At 44.5% G+C, this 17,680-nt stretch overlaps 1 long non-coding RNA gene across 1 annotated transcript in view; it reads left to right on the top strand.

Moving 5' to 3' along the window:
- The first annotated feature begins 400 nt into the window (after positions 1-400).
- Positions 401-17,680, top strand: part of LOC140456978 (uncharacterized) — a 51,256-nt gene continuing 33,976 nt past the window's right edge. Inside the window, exon 1 of the long non-coding RNA XR_011953291.1 lies at positions 401-533. This is a non-coding gene — a long non-coding RNA (uncharacterized lncRNA). The remainder of the gene's footprint in view (positions 534-17,680) is intronic.

Genomic DNA, 17,680 nt, shown 5'->3' with positions numbered 1-17,680 from the left:
CCGCCCACTCCTGCAGCTCAGACCAATTATCCAGCGCTACATCTAACTTATTCCCATTTCCCTCCCCCCAAAACCAAACCAAAACCCCGTATCCTCTCATTCAGAAACAGGCCCCGGCAAAAACCCTGCGTTCACAGCCGCCCACAGATTTGGCTCCGCCCCCTCCCCGACAACTCCCCAAATATCCAAAGGACTCGCCCCCTTCACGATGACACGCAACACCTGCAGGAACCGCCCCATCCACAGGCCCCGCCCCATCTCTGTGACGCGGCCCAAACACCGAGCCCCTCCACCCAGCAGGAACGCCCACTCCCGCGGCGACCCGCCCACTTCAGCGAAGATCTGGGTTGCGACTTTTCTTCGGCCGCGCCCCCTCCATTCTCCCATCAGAGGGCAGAGTGAGCTGAGCATGCGTGGTCTAGATGTAGCCGTGGGAGCTCAGTGCGGAGGCGCCGAGAGAGAACGTCCGCTGGTACAGTGTGTGTTAGGGGTGAAAGGCAGCAGCAGGGGCGGAAGTTATCCGAGAACTAACGGTAGGTGTCCTGCAATCCGGGAATATTACCGATGGGAATAGCATTAGGATTGACGGGCAGGAGGCCGGGAGAGCACAATGATCCAGGCAACATCAGGATAGACAGGCAGCAGGCGGGGACAAACACAACAAACCAGGCAGCATCAGGATACACAGGTTAGACGCTGGGAGTACACAACAAACCAGGCAGCATCAGGATACACAGGTAAGAGGCTGGGACAAACATGGCAGTATCAGGATAGACAGGCAGGTCACTGGGAGAAACACCGCAAACCAGGCAGCATCAGGATAGGCAGGCAGAGGGCTGGGCGAACACAACGATCCAGGCAGCATCAGGATTAACAGGCAGGAGGCTGGGACAAACACAACAAACCAGGTAGCAGCAGGATAAGCAGGCAAGAGGCTGGGAGAACACAACAGAGCAGGCAGTGTCAGGATAGACAGGCAGGAGACCGGGAGAACACAACAAACCAGGCAGCATCAGGACAGAGAGGCAGGAGGCTGGGAGGACACAACAAACCAGGCTGCATCAAGATAAACAGGCAAGAGGCTGGGAGAACACAGCCAACCAGGCAGCATCATGGCAGACAGGCAGAAGTTTGGGACAAACACAACAGACTGGGTAGCATCAGGATAGACAGGCAGGACGCTGGGGGGACACAGCAAACCAGGCAGCAATAGACAATAGCTGCAGGAGTTGGCCATTCTGCCCTTCGAGCCTGCACCACCATTCATTATGATCATGGCTGATCATCCTCAATCAGTATCCTGTTCCTGCCTTACCTCCATAACTCTTGATTCCACTATCCTTGAGAGCTCTATCCAACTCTTTCTTAAACGAATCCAGAGACTGGGCCTCCACTGCCTTCTGGGGCAGAGCATTCCACACACCCACCACTCTCTGGGTGAAGGAGTTCTCCTCATCTCTGTCCTAAATGGCCTACACCTTATTTTTAAGCTGTGTCCTCTGGTTCAGCACTCACCCATCACCAGAAACATGTTTCCTGCCTTCAGAGTGTCCAATCCTTTAATAATCTTATACGTCTCAATCAGATCCCCTCTCAGTCTTCTACACTCAAGGGTATACAAGCCCAGTCGCTCCAATCTTTCAACATAAGATAGGCCCACCATTCCAGGAATTGACCTCGTGAACGTACGCTGCACTCCCTCAATAGCCAGAATGTCTTTCCTCAAATTTGGAGACCAGAACTGTACACAATACTCCAGGTGTGGTCTCACCAGGGCCCTGTACAGCTGCAGAAGAACCTCTTTGCTTCTATACTCAATCCTTCTTGTTATGAAGGCCAGCATGCTATTACCTTTCTTCACTACCTGCTGTGCCTGCATGCTTACCTTCACTGACTGGTGTACAAAAACACCCAGATCTCTTTGTACTGCCCCGTTACCTAACTTAGTTGGTAATCTGCCTTCCTGTTCTTGCCACCAAAGTGGATAACCATACATTTATCCACATTAAACTGCATCTGCCATGCATCTGTCCACTCACCTAACCTGTCCAGGTCACCCTGTAATCTCCTAACATCCTCCTCACATTTCACCCTGCCACCCAGCTTTGTATCGTCAGCAAATTTGCTAATGTTATATTAATACAATCTTCTATATCATTAATAAATATTGTAAAAAGCTGCGGTCCCAGCACTGATCCCTGCGGTACCCCACTGGTTGCCGTTCCAAAAGGGAGCCGTTTATCACTACTCGTTGTTTCCTGTCAGCCAACCAATTTTAAATCCAAGTCAGTACTTTGCCCCCAATACCATGCACCCTAATTTTGCTCACTAACCTCCTATGTGGGACTTTATCAAAGGCTTTCTGAAAGTCCAGGTACACTACATCCACTGGATCTCCTTTGTCCATCTTCGGAGATACATTGTCAAAAGATTCCAGAAGATTAGTAAAGCATGATTTCCCCTTCATAAATCCATGCTGACTCTGACCTATCCTGTTACTGCAATCCAGATGTGTCGTAATTTCGTCCTGTATAATTGACTCCAGCATCTTTCCCACCACTGAGGTCAGATTAACTGGTCTATAATTTCCTGCTTTCTCTCTCGGTCCTTCCTTTAAAAGTGGGACAACATTAGCCACCCTCCAATCCGCAGGAACTGATCCTGAATCTGTCGAACTCTAGACAATAATCACCAATGCATCCACGATTTCTAGAGCCACCTCCTTCAGTACCCTGGGATGTAGACCATCAGGCCCCGGGAACTTATCAACCTTCAGACCTAACAGTCTCTCCAACACCAATTCCTGGCAAATATAAGTTCCCTTCAGTTCAGGTCCTTCAGCCACTGTTACCTCTGGGAGATTGCTTGTGTCTTCCCCAGTGAACACAGATCTGAAGTACCAAATCAACTCTTCTGCCATTTGTTTGTTCCTCGTAATATATTCCCCTGCTTCAAGGGCCCAATTTTAGTCTTAATCATTTTTTTCCCTTTCACATACCTAAAAAGCTTTTACTATCCTATTTTTGGCGAGTTTACCTTCGTACCTCATTTTTCTCTGCATATTTCCTTCTTAGTAATCCTCTGTTGTTCTTTAAAAGCTTCCCAGTTCTCCGTTTTCCCACTCACCTTTGCTCAGTTATACTTTTTCTCTTTTGACTTTATATGTTTCTTAACTTCCCTCGTCAGCCATGGCCACCCCTGCCTCCTCATAGGATCTTTCTTCCTTTTTGGAATGAACTGATCCTGCATCTTCTGATTATACCCCGAAATATCTGCCATTGTTCCTCCACTGTCATCCCTGCTAAGGTATTGCACCATTGAACTTTGGCCAGCTCCTCCCTTATAGCTCCATAGTTTCCTTTATTCAACTGAAATATTGTCACTACCAATTGTACCCTCTCCCTTTCAAATTGCAGATTGAAGCTTATTGTATTATGGTCACTACCACCTAATGGTTCCTTCACTTTGAGGTCCCTGATCAATTCTGTTTCATTGCACAATACCAGATCCAGAATTGCCTTCTCCCTGGTAGGCTCCAGCACCAGCTGTTCTAAGAATCCATCTTGGAGGCACTCCACAAAGTCTCTTTCTTGAGGTCCAATACCATCCTGATTCTCCGAGTCTACCTGCATGTTGAAATCTCTCATAACAACTGTAGTAACATCTTTGCGACATGCCAATTTCAGCTCCTTATTCAACTTACACCCTACATCCATATTACTATTTGGGGGCCTGTAGATAACTCCCAAGAGGGTCTTTCTACCCTTAGAATTTCTCAGCTCTATCCATACTGACTCTACATCCCCTGATTCTAGGTCCCCCCGCACAAGGGACTGAATATCATCCCTTACCAACAGGGCCACCCTACCCTCCCTGCCCGTTAGTCTGTCCTTACAATAGCACGTATAGCCTTGAATATTCATTTCCCAGCATCAGGATAAACAGGCAGGAGGCTGGGAACACAAGCAGGCAGCATCAGGTTATACAAGCAAGAGACTGGGACAAACACAGCAAACCAGGCAGCATCCGGATAAACAGGCAGGAGGATGGGAGGACACAACAAACCAGGCAGCGTCAGGATAGACAGGCAGGAGGATGGGAGGACACAGCAAACCAGGCAGCATCAGGATAGACAGGCAGGAGGCCGGGAAAACACAACCAACCAGGCATCATCAAGATGGACAGGCAGGAGGCCGGGAGAACACTGCAAACCAGGCAGCGTCGAGATAGACAAGGAGGAAGTTGGGAGAACACAACATAGAACATTACCGTGCAATACAGGTCCTCTGCCCTCGATGTTGCACCAATCTGTGGAACCAATCTGCAACCCATCTACCCTACAATATTCCATTTTCATACATATGATTATCTAGTGACCATTTAAACACCCTTAAAGTTGGCGAGTCTACTACTGTTGCAGGCAATACATTCCATGAGTAAAGAAACTACCTCTCTGAGTAAAGAAACTACCTCTGACATCTGCCCTTTATCTGTCACCCCTCAATTTAAAGCTCTGTCCCCTCGTGCTAGCCATTACCATCCGAGGAAAATGGCTGTCACTGTCCACCCTACCCATCACTCTGATTATCTTATATGTCTCAAGTAAGTCAGCTCTCACCTTCTCTCTGTTGAAAACAGCCTTAAGTATCTCAACCTTTCCTCATAAGATCTTCCCTTCATACCAGGTAACATGCTAGTAAATCTCCTCTGCACACTTTCGAAAGCTTCCACATTCTCCCTATAATGCGGTGACCAGAACTGTACGCAATACAGTGTGGCCGCACCAGAGTTTTGTACCATTGCAGCATGACCTCGTGGCTGCCAAACCCAATCCCTCTACCAATAAAAGCTAATACATTGTATGCTTTCTGAACAACCCTATCAAACTGGGTGGCAACTTTGAGATATCTATGTACACGTACACTGAGATCTCTGTGCTCATCTACACTACCAAGAATTTCACCACTAGCCCTGTACTCTTTATTCCTATTACTCCTTCCAAAGTGAATCACCTCAAACATTTCCACATTAAACTCCATTTGACACCACACAGCCCAGCTCTGCAGCTTATCAATGTCCCTCTGTAACCCTTTAGAACTGTCAACAAATCCACTGACCTTAGTGTCATCTGCAAATTTACTAACCCATCATTCTCTGCCCTCATCCAGGTTATTTATAAAAATGACAAACAGCAGTGGCCCCAAAACAGATCCTTGTGGTATACCACTAGTTACAATAAACAAGGCAGCACCATGTTAGACAAGCCAGAGGCTGGGAGACCACAGGAAACTAGGCAGCATCAGGATAGACAGGCAGGAGGCTAGGACAAACATAACAAAACAGGCAGCATCAGGATAGATAGGCAGAAGGCTGGGAGAACACAGGAAACCAGGCAGTATCAGGATAGACAGCCAGATGCTGGGAGAACGCAATGGAAAAAGACAATGTTGTCAAGGAGAATACTGAGAAAAGGGCCACTACAGTGGATGGGATTGAGGTTAACAAGGAGGAGGTGTTAGACATTCTGGAAAGTGTGAAAATAGGTAAGTCCCCTGGGCATGATAGGATGTATCCTAGGATTCTCTGGGAAGCCAGGGAGGAGATTGCCAAACCTTTGGCTTTGATCTTTACGCCATCATTGTCCACAGGAGTAGTACCAGAAGACTGGAGGATAGCAAATGTTTCCTTATTCAAGAAGGGGAGTAGAGACAGCCCTGGTCATTTTGACCAGTGAGCCCTACTTTGGTTGTGGGGAAAGAGTTGGAAAAGGTTATAAGAGATCGGATTTATAATCATCTCGATAGGAATAAGTTGATTAGGGATAGCCAACACAGTTTTGTGAAAGGTCGGTTGTGCTTCACAAACCTTATTGAGTTCTTTGAGAAGGTGACTAAACAGGTGGATGAGGGTAAAGCGGTTGATGTGATCTCACTGGATTTCAGTAAAGTTTGATCAGGTTCCCCATGGTAGGCTACTGCACAAAATATGGACACATGCGATTGAGCGCGATTTAGCAGTTTGGATCAGAAATCGGTTTGCTGAAAGAAGACAGAGGGTGGTGATGGTTAATGGGAAATGTTTATCCTGGAATTCAGTTACGAGTGGTGTATTATAAGGATCTGTTTTGGGTCCACTGCTGTTTGTCATTTTTATAAACGACCTGGGTGAGGGTGTAGAGGGATGAGTTACTAAATTTGCGGAAGACACTAAGGCCACAGTTGTGGATAGTGCCGAAGGATGTTCTAGGTTACAGAAGTACATAGGCTGTGGAGCTGGGCTGAGAGGTGGCAAATGGAGGTTTAATGCAGAAAAGATGTGAGGTGATTCACTTTGGAAGGAGTAACCAAGAATGCAGAGTATTGGGAGAATGGTAAGATTCTTGGTAGTGCAGGTGAGCAGAGAGATCTCGGTGGTCATGTACATAGATCCCTCAAAGTTTCCACCCATGTTGAAGGGCTGTTAAAAAGTCATACAGTGTGTTAGCTTTTATTAGGAGAGGGATTGAGTTTTGGAACCATGAGGTCATGCTGCAATGGTACAAAACTCTTGTAAGGCTGTATTTGGAGTATTGCGTGCAGTTCTGGTCACCACATTGTAGGAAGGACGTGGAAGGTTTGGAAAGGGTTCACAGGAGAGTTACTACAATGTTGCCTGGTGTGGGGAGACGGTCTTACAAGGAAAGGTTGAGGGACTTGAAAATGTTTCATTAGAGAGAAAAAGGTTGAAAGATATTGAGACAAATAAGATAATCAGATGGTTTGGTAGGATGCACAGTGAGAGTCTTTTTCCTAGGATGGTGATGGCTAGCACAAGGGTCATAGTTTCAAGTTGAGTGGAGATAGATTTAGGACAGATGTGAGGGGTAGTTTCTTTACTCAGAGAGTAGTAAGGGCGTGGAACTCATTATCTGCAACAGTTGTAGACTCGTCAAATTTATGGGCATTTAACTGGTCATCGACTAGGCATAGGGACGAGAATGGAATAGTATAGGTTAGATAAGCTTCGGATTGGTTTCACAGTACCGCGCAACATCGATAGCCGAAGGGCCTGTACTGTGCTGTTATGTTCTATGTTCTAACACAGGAAACCAGGCAGCATCAGGATAGACAGGCAGGGGGCTGGGAGAACAAAGGAAACTCTGCAGCATCAAGATAGACAGGCAGGAGGCTTGGAGTACACAGGAAACGCTGCAGCACTGGGAGGTAGAGAAGTCGATATTTCTTCAGGAATGGACGTGGGTGTGAGGATGTGGGTTGGGAGGAGTTGCAGATACAGGGGGAGAGTTTGGTTGGAGAGAGGGGTGGAATGGTGAGTTGGTGATAGCGGAACACAGATAGAGTTGCTCAGACATGTTGAAGAGGAAGGTGGGACGGGGAATCACAATGGATAGTGACCAGGAGGTCAGGCTGGCCCATGTGCCCACTAAGAGACTCGGTGAAATATTCCCCTAGTTTATGTTTTGTCTCATGGATGCCGAGAAAACCACATAATGAGCACCGGGTGACCTCTAACCTAGCTTTATCCAGTGCTCCTGACCTCCCGGTCACTGCCTAATTCAATTCCCTTTCCCATTCCAACGAGTCCATCCCCAGCCTCCTCCATTGCCATAGTGCAGCAGACTGCAAATTGGGGTAACAATACCTCATCTTCCACCTGGACAGCTTATCTGGAGGACTCAACATTGAGTTCTCTAATTTCAAATAACCTCGCCTCCCTTTCCAGCCTGTCTAAATGAGGGTCCAAGTGACCTATTCTTGTTGCTGAACTGTGTTTTCTGGTGTATCGGTGTTGGTGTGTAGCTTCATGAGAATAGGGCCAGTGAAGTGAAGAGGGAGTCTCACCAGTGAGAAGACAATCTGAGATAATTGCGGGAGATCAAAGAAAAAATGAAAAACACAATGAATTTCAGGAAATGTCTACTATGCCAGTTATTCTGACCTATGAGAAAATGTAGAGTTCCCAGTAAAATGTTTGAGTTTTGTTGCAAATTGTCTATTTCTAAAAGAATACATGATGCCACTAATCCTAACGATGGAAAGTCTAACCGTTACAATAGAAATTTCTGGAGAAACTCTGTAGAATCTGTGACAGCATCTGTGCAAAGAAAGCAGAGTTTCTCCATCAATTTCTGTTTTAGTTTCAGATTTCCAGTATATGCAGTTGTTTGTTTTAATCAAATGGAATTTCTGTCTTACTTTTCATTATCTATGATCCTGTGTTACAAATGCATCAGAGAGTAGCCTTCCTTATTTTCCCAGTTGCTCCATTCTTTATTTTCTTTTCAAATTCATTCTAACCTGTAATATTTAACATCCAGTTATGACCAGCTTGTAGCCAGATCCTCTATGATGTCGCTGTCACATCATTGAAGCTGCATTTTGAGCTTCAACATCAGTCCATTTGTGTATTTAACTCTGTCAGTCTATAAACCTCTCTCTCAGGCATGAGACCTTACCTTGTTCTTCAGTCCCAAGACTGCATTTTTCACAGTTTGAATTCTCACTTCTCTTATATGTTACTATCATCTTGATGCTGTACCTTCACGCTGGATGTGATGACATACTGACTGTGTAATAGAGGGAGTTAGCTACACTTCACCTCAGGCTGATGAGTGACCGCATTCCCTTTTGATTCCTACAAGAACTGACTGTGTGCAAGAAAAAGAATGACTCTAGTAACTTAAGATCAGGTGAAATGAAAGATCTCCATTTATCCATTTCTCCACATGTAGTTGTCTATGTGAGACAGTATAGGTATCTGCCAGATTTGCTGCCTTCACTGGTGTTGAATATTTGATGTATGTCTAAATAATTTATAAATTTGAAAGATTGCTTTTTGAATTGTTGTGGTCATAATTTCTCAAAACAAATTCTCTGACTTGACTTCTCTAACCACTGATCCCATTTCATCTGCCCAACTGCCTTCTGAAATGAGAAAAAAAATATGTTGTGGTTCTGTTCGCCGAGCTGGGAATTTGCGTTGCAGACATTTCGTCCCCTGTCTAGGTGACATCCTCAGTGCTTGGGAGCCTCCTGTGAAGCGCTTCTGTGATCTTTCCTCCGGCATTTGTAGTGGTTTGAATTTGTCGCTTCTGGTTGTCAGTTCCAGCTGTCCACTGCAGTGGCCAGTATATTGGGTCCAGGTCGATGTGCTTATTGATTGAATCTGTGGATGAGTGCCATGGCTCTAGGAATTCCCTGGCTGTTCTCTGTTTGGCTTTTCCTATAATAGTAATGTTGTCCCAGTCGAATTCATGTTGCTTGTCATCTGCATGTGTGGCTACTAAGAATAGCTGGTTGTGTCGTTTCGTGGCTAGTTGGTGTTCATGGCTGCGGATCGTTAGCTGTCTTCCTGTTTGTCTATGTAGTGTTTTGTGCAGTCCTTGCATGGGATTTTGTATACAACGTTGGTTTTGCTCATGCTGGGTATCGGGTCCTTTGTTTTGGTGCGTTGTTGTCTGAGAGTGGCTGTTGGTTTGTGTGCTGTTATGAGTCCTAGTGGTCGCAGTAGTCTGGCTGTCAGTTTGGAAATGCTCTTGATGTATGGTAGTGTGGCTAGTCCTTTGGGTTGTGGCATGTTCTTGTTCCGTTGTCTTTCCCTTAGGCATCTGTTGATGAAATTGCGCGGGTATCAGTTTTTGGCGAATACATTGTATAGGTGTTCTGCTTCCTCTTTTTGCAGTTCTGGTGTACTGCAGTGTGTTGTGGCCCTTTTGAATAGTGTCTTGATGCAACTTCTTTTGTGTGTGTTGGGGTGGTTGCTTTCATAGTTCAGGACTTGGTCTGTGTGTGTGGCTTTCCTGTATACCTTTGTGGTGAATTCTCCGTTCGGTGTTCTCTGTACCATAACGTCTAGGAATGGGAGTTGGTTATCCTTTTCTTCCTTTCTCGTGAATCAGATTCCTGTGAGTGTGGTGTTGATGATCTGGTGTGTTTCTATTTCTGTGTTTTTAATGATTACAAAGGTGTCATCCACATACTGGATTAGTGGTGCTGGAAGAGCACATATCATCCTTGTCATCCACATATCTGACCCAGAGTTTGGGTTGCATTTGCGGTAAGACTGTTTGTTCTAATCTTTGCATTACGGCTTCTTCTATGAGTCCAGAGATGGGTGAGCCCATGGGTGTGCCGTTGATTTGTTCATATATTTGGTTGTTGAATGTGAAGTGTGTTGTGAGGCACAGGTCCAGTAGTTTGAGTATGCCATCTTTGTTGATAGGTTCAATGTCCTATTGTCTGTTCTGTACGTCCAGCAGGTTGGCTATTGTTTCTCTGGCTAGGGTTTTGTCGATAGAGGTGAACAGTGCCGTTAAATCGAATGAGACCATGGTTTCTTCCTTGTCTATGTGTATATTTCTGATTAGATTAGATTACTTACAGTGTGGAAACAGGCCCTTTGGCCCAACAAGTCCACACCGACCCGCCGAAGCGCACCCACCCAGACCCATTCCCCTACATTTACCCCTTCACCTAACACTACGGGCAATTTAGCATGGCCAATTCAACTAACCTGCACATTTTTGGACTGTGGGAGGAAACCGGAGCACCCGGAGGAAACCCATGCAGACACAGGGAGAATGTGCAAATTCCACACAGTCGCCTGAGGCGGGAATTGAACCCGGGTCTCTGGCGCTGTAAGGCAGCAGTGCTAACTGCTTGATGTCCAAGAATTCCTGTGTTGATTGTATAGAGTGTCTGGATCCGCTGATCAGGTGTTTCAGTTTCTGCTGTAGTTCTTTAGCCGGTTTGTGTGATGGTGTCCCTGGTAGTGATACTATAGGTCTGAGTGGGATGTCTGGTTTGTGCACTTTAGGTATTCCATAGAATCTGGGGGTGTTGTTGCTTTCAGGTTTCATTCTTTGTAGGTCAAACCTGGTTATCTGTCTGTTTTTTGTAGGTTCCTCAGTGTGTTGTTTATCCTATTGGTGAGCTGTGGGGTGGGGTCAAACTCCCTGTTTTGGTGGGTGTTGGTATCTGCAAGTAGTTGTTGCACTTTTTGGATGTAGTCTGCTTTGTCCAGGATGACCGTCATTTCTGCCTTTGTCTGCTGGTAGTATGATTATGTTCTGATCATTTCTTCGTGATTTTAGTGCTTTCCTCTCCTTGGTGTTGAGGTTATGTGTTTGTCTTTTCCTTGTTATCAGAGGTACGATACTTTGTCTCACTGTTTGTTGTGTCTCTTTTGTCAGTCCATTGTTCCTGAGTGAGCATTCTTGTGCTGCTAGGAAGTCTGCTGTCCTGGCGTCCCTGTGGTTGTAGTTGAGTCACTTGGCCAGTATTGTTCCTTCCGTGTCTGTGAGCTGTCTGTGGGAGCCGAACCGACAGCCAGACTACTGCGACCACTAGGAGTCATAACAGCACACAAACCAACAGCCACTCTCAGACAACTCACCAGAACGAAGGACCCGATACCCAGCATGAGCAAAACCAATGTAGTGTACAAAATCCCATGCAAGGACTGCACAAAACACTACATAGGACAAACAGGAAAACAGCTAACAATCTGCATCCATGAACACCAACTAGCCACGAAACGACACGACCAGCTATCCTTAGTAGCCACACACGCAGATGACAAGCAACATGAATTCGACTGGGACAACACTACTATTATAGGACAAGCCAAACAGAGAACAGCTCGGGAATTCCTAGAGGCATGGCACTCATCCACAGATTCAATCAATAAGCCACTCGACCTGGACCCAATATATTGGACAGCTGGAACTGACAGCTAGAAGTGGCAAATTCAAGCCACTACAAATGCCGGAGGAAAGATCACAGAAGTGCTTCACAGGAGGCTCCCAAGCACTGAGGATGTCACTTAGACAAGGGACGAAACGTCTGCAACACAAATTCCCAGCTTGGCGAACAGAACCACAACAACGAGCACCCGAGCTACAAATCTTCTCTCAAACTTTGAGAAAAAAAATGTTTAGATTCCATCCTTTTAAACTTGGCTATGAAGCATAATTTTCTGGCTAAATCAGAATCATCCTTCAGGCTGCAGCCTTTTTCTTCCTTCTCTGTTCTAAACCTTCTTCTGGCATACCCATGTTCTCCAATTCCCTTGTCTCTTCAGAGTTTACTTTTTTAATCCATCCCATTTTACATTTCTCTCTGCTTTCTCTCTCCTCTCTCTCCATTATTCCCTGATTTTCATTGTCTTCTCATTCCGTTATGTGCTGTTTTTCATTTTCTTCAATTGCAAATTTTATTTTTATATCTCTTTATTGAAGTCCTGTCATTTTTTGTTTATAACTATACATCAGCCAATTCCAACAGTGATATTGCTGGTTCTAAGTTTCCTCTCTCCCAATTCTAAATGTTGTATAGCGACTTGAGCTGTCTCATCCTTACAAAATCCTATTCTTTCCTTTACCTTCAATTTTTATGCTAACTCTCTCAGTTTAGCTTTCATCAAAGATTTTAATTAATCCACTGTTGAATCTCCCATTTCCTGTAAACTCTGAGCCACATCTAAAGCCACTGGTAAGTTTTATGCAATAAATTTCGCACGTTTCTTGTTGAAGAGTCGTTCTGTGGCTGTTACTTTAGCAAGAAAGACACAGGTCCCTTTCAAATCAATGAACTAAAAAAATCCCATCAAGAGCCGCCAGTGGTCCTCCACCTGTTATGAACCCAGCTCATGTTATTGTTGGACAAGTCAGACAGAAACCTGATATTTCGATTTCTTGGTTTTAATAATGTAGTTGCTCACTGAAACAAAAGTGTACAGTGCTGCAGATTTTGCTATACCAATAAAATTGAAATTTATTAGCAAAAGAGACGAATATAAAATAGAATCATCCTTCAGGCTGCAGCCTTTTTCTTCCTTCTCTGTTCTAAACCTTCTTCTGGCATACTCATGTTCTCCAATTCCCTTGTCTCTTCAGAGTTTACTTTTTTAATCCATTTAAAGCATTTACTTATAATACAATTTCAAATGTTTTATTTTAAAAGCCGCATAAACGTATAATCCCACAAGTCTCAAAACCTCAGCTCCAAGTTGGAAAAAAAAAGCGGGGTTTTGTACAATACCCAACATACCCAAATATCAAAACTGGGAGGGGAATGGGCCATTCAGTTTTTGAATCTCCTCTGTATTCCATGTGATCATGACTGATCCTCCTCTTAATACCACATTCCTGCTTTCTCCCCCCTCTCCTTGAAGCCCACATTCTTGAATATGTTCAGTGACTTGACTTCACAGCCTTCTGTGGGAGAAAATTCCACAAGTTCAAAGTCCTTTTGGTGAATAAATTTCCCTTATCTCAATCCTAAATGGCCTACCCTGTATCCTAAGACTTGTGCAGTAGTCACACCCTGTGTCTACACCTTGGTAGGTTTAACACACTTTCATGGCTTTAATAATAGTTGGACTGGAACTGTAGAGATTCTCCCTGGAGCTATTAAATACCTAGCCTTAAATATACTCAGGAGGAAGTGAGGACTGCAGATGCTGGAGATCAGAGTTGAAAAGTGTGGTGCTGGAAAAGCGCAGCAGGCCAGGCAGCGTCCTAGGAGTCGGAGAATCGACGTTTCGGGCATAAGCCCTGAAGAAGGGCTTATGCCCGAAACGTCGATTCTCCTGCTCCTCGGATGCTTAAATATACTCAGCTTTAAGTAACTACTTCTGGGTTTAATCACAACACTTGTGCTATGAGACAAACAGTAATTGCTCATTCTAAGGTTACCTAGTTCATTATATCTCTATCTCTCTTTGAAGCACTATACTGCACAGCCATCCTATTTCAACCACTTCACAGGACTACTCAAAGTAAAACTGAAACCTAAAGTCTCCCTTTCAAGGCAATGGGTGTTTCCCTTAAGCGTATTGTTTTTAAAAAAAATGTTTTTTAGAAAATTTCTGAAAGTCTCTATCAAACCTTAAGGCCCCATTATTTTCCTTGCTGGATCACAAAACAATCTAAGATGAGCAAAGAATCCACTAGTGATGCACACAAGTGCATTCAGGCTACAGTCAGGCTTCAAGTAAATCACTGTGGCTACAGTATATTAGAGTCATAGAGATGTACAGCACTGTAACAGACCCTTTGGTCCAACTAATCCGTGCTGACCAGATATCCCAACCTAATTTAGTTCCATTTGCCAGTACTTGGCCCATTTCCCTCTAAACCCTTCCCATTCATATACCCATCCAGATACCTTTTAAATGTTACAATTGTACCAACCTGCACCATTTCATCTGAGCTCATTCCATACACGTATTACCCTCTGCGTGAAAATGTTGCCCCTTAGGTCTCTATTATATCTTTCCCCTCTCATCCTAAACCTATGACCTCCAGTTTTGGACTTCCCCACACCAGGGAAAGACTATTTATCCTATCCATTCCCCTCATGATTTTATAAACCTCTGAGGTTAGCCCTCAACCTTCAACACTCCAGGGAAAATGGCCCCAGCTTATTCAACCTCTCCCTTTAGCCAAATCCTCCAACTCTGGCGACATCCTTATAAATCTTTTCTGAATCCTTTCAAGTTTCACAACATCCTTCCGATAGGAAGGACACCAGAACTGAATGCCATATTCCAAAGATGGTCTAACCAACATCCTGTACAGCTGCAACATGACCTCCCAACACCTGTACTCAATGCTCTGACCAATACCAAAGGTCTTCTCCACTATCCTATCTACCTGCGACTCTACTTTCAAGGAGCTATGAACCTGCACTCCAAGAATTCTTTGTTCAGCAACACTTCCTAGGACCTTACCATTTTGTGCATAAGTCCTGCTTTGATTTGCTTTCCCAAAATGCAGCACCTCACATTTATCTAAATTCAACTCCATATGCCACTCCTCAACCCATTGGCCCATCTGATCAAGATCCCATTGTAATCTGAGGTAACCTTCTTCGCTGCCCACCACGCTTTCAATTGTGGTGTCATCTGCAAACTTACTAGCTACACCTCCTATGTTCATATCCAAATTATTTATAGAAATGACAAAAATTAGTGGACCCAGCACTGATCCTTGTGGCACTCCACTGATCACAGACCTCCAGTCTGAAAAACAATCCTCCCACCACCACAAGTTTTCTACCTTCAAGCCAGTTCTGTATCCAAATGGTGAGTTCTCTCTGCATTCCTTGAGACCTAACTTTGATAACCAGTATCCCATGGGGAACCTTGTCGAACACCATACTGCAGTCCATAAGGATCATGTTCACTGCTCTGCCCTCATCAATCCTCTTTGTTATCGTGATACATGATTTCCCACTCATAAAACCAGATTTATAATCCATAATCAATCCTTGCCTTTTCAAATATGTATAAATACTGTCCCACAGGATTGTCCAACAACTTGCCCACCACCAATATCAGGCTCACCGGTCTATAGTCTGCTGGCTTGTCCTTGCTACCTCTCTTAAATAATGGTACCCCATTGGCCAAACTCCAGTCTTCTGGCACCTCATCTGTGACTATTGATGATACAAATATCTCAGCAAGGGCCCCAGCAATCACTTCCCTAGCTTCCCAAAGAGTTCCAGAGCACACCTGATCAGGTCCTGGGGATTTATCCATCTTTGTGTTTGAAGATATCAAGCACTTCCTCTTCTGTAATTTTTTAAGATGTCACCATCTATTTCCCCACAGTCTATATTTTCCATGTTCTTCTCCACAGAATATCCTGTTGCAAAATACCCATTTAGTATCTCCTGCAGCTCCACACAAAGGCTGCTTGCTGATCTTTGAGGGGCCCTATTCGCTCCCTAGTTACTTTTTGTCCTTGATGTATTTGTAAAAACCCTTTGGATTCTCCTTAATTCTATTTGCCAAAGCTGTCTCATGTCTCCGTTTTTGCCCTTCAGATTTTCCTCTTAAGTATACTTCCACTGCCTTTATATTCTTCTAAGGATTCACTCGATCTCTCGTGTCGATACCTGACATATGCTTCCTTCTTTTTCTTAACCAAACCCTCAATTTCTCCAGTCATCAGCTTTCCGTACACCTACTGGCCTTCCCTTTCACCCAAACAAGAATATACTGTCTCTGGACTCTCGTTATCTCATTTCTGAAGGCTTCCCATTTTCCAGTCGTCCCTTTACCTGTGAGCATCTGCACCCAATCAGCTTTTGAAAGTTCTTGCCTAATACTGTCAAAATTTAGAATTTCAACCATTAGATCTGCACTATCCTTTTCCATCAAAACTTTAAAACTAATAGAATTCTGGTCGCATGCCCTAAAATGCTCCCCTACTGACACCTCAGTCACCCGCCTTATTTCCCAAGAGTAGGTCAAGTTTTGTATCTTCTCTAGTAGATATATCCACATACTGAATCAGAAAATTTTCTTGTACACTCTCAACAAATTCCTCACACCCTCTAAACTCTTAACACTGTGGCAGTCCCAGTTCACGTTTGGAAAGTTAAAATCCCCGACCATAACTACCCTATTGTTCTTACAGATAACTGAAATCTCCTTACAAATGTGTTTCTCATTTCCGGCTGACCATGAGGGGGTGGTCTATAACACAATCCCAATAAAGTGATCGCCCCTTTCTTATTTCTCAGTTTCACCCAAATAACTTTCCTGGATGTAGTTCCGGGAATATGTTCCCTAAGTACAGCTGTAATGCTATCCCTTATCAAAAACATCGCTCCCCTCCTCTCTTGCCTCCCTTTCTGTCCTTCCTATAATATTTATACCCTGGGACATTAAACTGGCAGTCCTGTCCATTCCTGAGCCACGTTTCTGAAATTACTATGATATCCCAGTCCTATGTTCCTAACCATATCCTGAATTAATCTGCCTTCCCTGTTCCTCCTCTTGCATTGAAGTAAATGCAGTTTAATTTATCAGTCCTATCTTCTTCTCTGCTTTGTTCCTGCCTGCCCTGACTGTTTGACTCGCTTCTTTTCTCAACTGTATCAGTGTCAGATTGATCTCTTTCCTCACTATCTCCCTGAGTCCCGTCTCCCACTTAATTTCAATCCTCCTGAGCAGCTCCAGCAAATCGCCCTGCCAGTATATTTGTCCTCTTCCAATTCAGGTACAATCCATCTTTCTTGTGCAGATCACTTCTACCCCAGAAGGGGTTCCAATAATCCAAAAATGTCAATACTTCTCCCATACACCAGCTCCTCAGCCATGCATTCATCTGCTCTATTCTCCTATTCCTACCCTCAGTAGCTCGTAGCACTGGGAGTAATCCAGATATTACTACCATCGAGGACCTTTTTTAAAAAATTCCTGCTGAACTTTCTGTATTCTCCCTTCAGGATCTCAACCTTTTCCCTTCTATTTCATTGGTACCAATGTGTACAATGACCTCCTGCTGGTCCCTCTCCACTTTATGCACCCTTTTTGTGATATCCTTGATCCTGGCACCAGGGAGGCAACACACCATTTTGACTTTTTGCTGCTGGCCGCAGGAACATCTGACTGTGCCTCTGACTAGAGAGTCCCAATCACAATTGATTGCTTGAAACATGACGTACCCCTCATTACATTAGAGCCTATCTTGATACCAGAAACGTGGCTGCTTGTGCTCCATTCCCCTGTAAGTCCATCACCACCTACATTTTCCAAAACAGCATACTTGTTTGAAATGGGCACAGCCACAGAAGACGCCTGTCCCTCCTACCTTTCTTAGAGTTAACCCATCTACCTGACTGTATCTGTGGCTTTTTTTCCCTTTCTATAACTGCCATCCATCACA

This window comes from Chiloscyllium punctatum, chromosome 31, assembly GCF_047496795.1.
Source record: "Chiloscyllium punctatum isolate Juve2018m chromosome 31, sChiPun1.3, whole genome shotgun sequence".
Taxonomy (NCBI): Eukaryota; Metazoa; Chordata; class Chondrichthyes; order Orectolobiformes; family Hemiscylliidae; genus Chiloscyllium; species Chiloscyllium punctatum.
Note: the sequence above shows the minus strand (reverse complement) of the source record. Positions and strands in the feature narration are given on the sequence as shown.